Here is a 5,021-nt window from a genome sequence, read left to right on the forward strand (position 1 = left end):
GACAAATCCCAATAGTGGGGCATCCTACAATCACTCCTCAAAGCTGTTAAAGTCCTCAAAAGCAAGGGAAGTCTGAGAAACTGTCATAACCAAGAGAAATCTAAGGCGACATGATGACTAAATGTAATGTGGAACCCTGCATGGAATCCTGGAACAGAAAAAAGACACTGGGCTAAAACTAAGAAAATCTGAAAAAGGATGGACTTCAGTTAATAATATCATATCAACATTGGTTAATTGTAGCGAAAGCACAATACTAAGGTAACTCGCTAGTAACAGGGAAAAATCATATATAGGAACTTTGTATGAGCTTCACAACTTTTCTGTAAATCTAAGATTTTCTAAAATAAAAGGCATACTTTTTTTCAGGTTTTAAAAATTGAGCATTCCAGTAATTAAAATAATTTGAACAACAACAAAAAAATCATTACTCTGATTAAACTGCACTTTACAGCCTGTAGAGCACCATGAATCAGGTTTGTTTATTTTACTCTGGATTCACGGTTGTCCCACACCCAGCTTCTTCCTTCACCAACAAGCAAGTTCTTTTCCTCCCCTGTCAGGCAGAAATGCAGATGGGAGAGGAAGGCATGGCTTTCCTTGTCAGCAGTTTTCAATTCTTTATGTGAAAAGGGGCAGCACAGTCACTTAAACTTGATCCAACTTCTTGGCATCTTATAAAGTTAACAGCTAAAAGAATAAAACAAGAAGGCAATGCTTGTGGAATCTACAGTGCATATATATTTGTGGGGCGCCCCTCATTATGATTCACCTGCTTGTTTCTCTGGTTGGATCTTTGGAAGGTAGTGAATTTTTCTCTTGAGTTTCTGTCTTCTTCAATTTTGACTCATGGAATTTCTCAATCTTAGCCATATTGAGTTTGTCAGACTTGGTTGTAGAAGAGGCCAAGTAAGGCACACTGCTGAGTCAAAAGTACACATTTTTAAAACTTTAATAATAAATTAAACTTTTATTTACTAATACTGCCATTCCTTTTGAAAATTATCTGTTCCAAACTTGATGCTGCATCCAAAGTTCAAGATTTTAAATTGCATAATGATGATAGAGTAGTGCTATCCAGTAGAACTTCCTGAGATGATGGAAATATCCTAACTCTGCCCTGTCTAATATAGTAGCCAAAGCCAGAAGTGGCTATTAACCATTTGAAAGATGGTTGTGACCAAGGAACTTAATTTTTAATTGTATTTATTTTCTATTAATGTGAACTTATACTGTCATATCTTGCTAATAATTCCATTTTGAATGGTGAAGATTTAGAGTAATCAATTTTACATTGGTCATGGAGATTTTGGAGTTAGTATGATATATTGGTTCTGGAGATTTTTTTTTACTTCTGATTGTTATTCTTCATAGTATTAGGGGCTTATGTTCCTTAAAATAATCACAGATGAACATTTACCTTAAAACATTAGCACTTATTCAAAAATAGCCTAAGGTAGAAAATAATATCACTTACTTCTAAACTGGTGCAAAAGTGATAATTAAAACTGTGAAGATGATTCTATATTCTACAGTGTCATATACCTAATCAATATAAACTTGACAATGAAAAGAAAGCTTAGAAAAATACCAAATTGCACTTTCAGTTGCCAAGAGGAATAAATGAGGATCAGATTTTTAATATATGTATGGAGGCTATTTTCAGCTTTTCATAATTGCATCACACACTTCAAAAAATTAGGGGTAAATAGGGTGATTGCTTGATGAAAAGAGTTTTAAACTATGAGAAAGTATATCTGAAGTGAGAGAGCATCTACCATTATGGGGGTGGGGGGTGTAGCAGGACAGAGAGGCAGAAATGGAGAGATAAAATTATTCTAATATATATAACCCTGAATGATACTGCCAAATATACAATTATACAAGTAAAATACCAGGACTACTCAATAAAATTTTATAAAATTACCTCAGAACAGTGAACATTAGCAGTGTTTCCAATAGACAGGATTTTATAACAAAATGAATTTAGGGTAATTTCTTAAAAAGCAGCATTTCCCTGAATATAACATTTTAGAATGGTGATCATTCTTTTTATCTCCCTTCCAGTGAATATTTAAAATTTTAGTAATCAATATTGAGAAATAATTGATAAAATGCAATGGTGCATTTGATGGTTGTATGTACATTAAGCAAAGGTTACTATTATAGTTACACAAAATTCAAGTCATCACTTTCTTTTTCTATGGGATTTGAATAAATGGGCCCTGAAGAATAGTTCCTGAGCCAACTTTATTAAAGATTAGTTTTCTAGTGATTTTTTTTTTTATTGCAGGAACTCTCTGGCATTTGCTCTTCTGACACCTTTCCATGCCTGAAATTTTGATGAAAAACACAATATCTTCTCAGTTAAGAATGTCATAACTTTCTAATGTTCTCCTGTGGTTAAAACATATTATTCACTTAAGGTCAGCATTATGAACATAATCAAAAATATGAGACTTGGGAAGGATAATGTGAACTGACTATAAAAATACATCGAAAGCAAGAACAGGTATATCCATCTCCTAGTTAAATTGGTGTTTATTACGAAAGTAACTGCAGAGAAACTAGTGTTCTGATTTGCTAAGGCTGCCATTTTGCAAAACACCAGAAAATGGATTGGCTTTTATAAAGGGGGTTTATTTGATTACAAAGTTACAGTACTAAGGCCATAAAGTGTCCAAGGTAAGGCATCAATAGGGAGCCTTCACTGAAGAATGGCTGATGGCATCCGGAAAACCTCAGTTAGCTGGGAAAGCACATGGCTGGTGTCTGCTCCAGGGTTCTGGTTTCAAGATGGCTTTCTCCCAGGACTTTCTCTCTAGGCATCTGGGGGTATTCTCTTAGCTTCTTCCAGGCAAACTCCAGACTAACAAAAGTCTGCTTTCAAAGGCAATCTCCAAAATGTCTCTGTAAGCTGCAGCAGCTGCTCCTTCTGTCTGAGCTCTTATATAGGGCTCTAGTAAACTAATCAAGGCCCATGCAGGATGGGCAGGGCCACACTTCCATGGAAATTATCACTGACAGTTGGGTGAGTCACATCTCCATGGAAACAACCTAATCCAAAGGTTCCAACTTAATCAACACAAATAAGTCTGCTCCCACAAGATTGCATCAAAGATAATGGCATTTTGGGGGGACAAAATACATCCAAACTGGCACAACTAGTATATTTTCTCTTTAAGAAATCAGGGTTATTTTTTAACTATTTGTGGAAGTCCTGCCATTTAGAACAAAAAATTGTTAGGTATTTTTGCTTTGGAACAAACCTAAGTTAAATAAATCAAATTTTTTTTGTCATTAGCTTCAAACAAATGGATACTTATATTTAAACAAGAATTATTCTAACTGTAACATTACAATGATTTCCTTACAACTTTCCAGGTATTTTATAATAATTCACATGTAAATATAATTTAAACACATATTTTGCTTGTTATTGATATTTTTTCAATCAGAATACAGCACAAGTTGACGTGCACTTATTAATCCCATAAAGGTTAAACTTTAAGTATTTAATACATTTTTACTCTAATTCAAATTATAACACTTCCAGGAGGACAGAGTAAAACAGGCAAAATTCCTATAATTGTGTTTACTTCCTGACTAATTGAAATTGACATTTAATGTAACTAATTAAAAAATAAAATGTCACTAAAAGAAAGTTTATAATTAAAGAAATAAGCAACATGCAAATTCTTCCACTTGAAGACAAAAATTGAATGTATTGCACCCTTAATACTAACATGACCATCACTTATAAACTCAAAGTGATGCAGTTCTATGGCAAAGAAATTGACTCAAAATTGGCCAAATTACATGACTGCCAGGTTAAAAGGGAGAGGGTATTCACCCTACCTCTACACTGGGGAAGTATAAAAAAATTATCGTCTTTAAAAAATTATAATCACCTTTAATCCACCATTCATTGTTCCTGATGAATGATTCAACAGTCTTTATCTAGCTGGTACTTAGGCTTTGCAAAAACAGACATAAATGGAAGCACAAAAGCAGGAATCCCAGACCTAGCCAATCACAGTGAATAAATTCAGCATAAATTCAGGCTTTCATTCCCAGCTCTGTCATAAATTTTGCTCCTTCTTATGCTTTGGATCCCATGAAATATTATTGGATATGTTTTCTAAAGCACCATTAATGCATCCTGTGGAACCTAAGGAGAACATGTTGAGACGTGACAAAATCTTATGTATTTTATCACATTGGTTTGTTGGATAAGGAATCTATTTTAAACAGTGTGTCCTCTATGATAGGTAGTTTCTCAGTCCTCTCTGTCCATATTTTTATAAGCCATTTAGAAATAGACTTCCAGAATGGTGTAGCTCTCTGTAGAAGTAAGTCCACAATTTATCTGTGATAGCAACAGTATTACCCAAAAATGCAGGGCCCACTTTTTGATCGGTGGTGGGCCCTCAAAAATAATCACCAATTAAGGCAGAGATTGTCACTATCCTTAAATATTCAGAAGAGGGACATATTCCTCTCACCTTGAGGATATAAGTAAATATCACTCCCAAAGCAGGAGAAGAGGAAAACTTTCTCCATCTCCTGGGCTTTCCAATATTTTGTCTCCCAAAACTTCTCTCTGGATGACTCCCACCTGCACCTTTCTGAGTGGAGCTGAGGGAGACTATCTCCAGTTTACCTGATCACACTCATTGACTGTTCTTCTGGCAGCTTCATTCTCTGGAAATTAAGTTATGGTCCATTTTATTCAGCAAATTTTCTTAAACTAGATAAGCAACATCCTGAATACTTTGCCTTTCTCCTTCTCTTCATTCCCACTAGTCACATCCCAATAGGTCATCTGGGCAACCCACTATATTCCATCCATGCATCTTCCAGGTGTAACTGTACCTCTTTGTGCCAAAAGATATATTTGGCTTGGATCTGGTGGTATTGTCAAAGTGGGAGGAGAGGAAATATTTTTCCTTCTTCTTATCTGACTTTTTAAATAGTCAGCCATTCCTTCTACTGATCTTGTGCATTGTATGAATTATACA

General features: G+C 34.9%; 1 pseudogene; it reads right to left on the reverse strand.

Annotated features, from left to right (window-relative positions):
• Window positions 1-761: 761 nt before the first annotated feature.
• Window positions 762-4,701, reverse strand: LOC119510416 (annotated as a pseudogene).
• Window positions 4,702-5,021: the final 320 nt, after the last annotated feature.

The sequence above is a fragment of the Choloepus didactylus genome, chromosome 1 (genome assembly GCF_015220235.1).
Source record: "Choloepus didactylus isolate mChoDid1 chromosome 1, mChoDid1.pri, whole genome shotgun sequence".
Taxonomy (NCBI): Eukaryota; Metazoa; Chordata; class Mammalia; order Pilosa; family Megalonychidae; genus Choloepus; species Choloepus didactylus.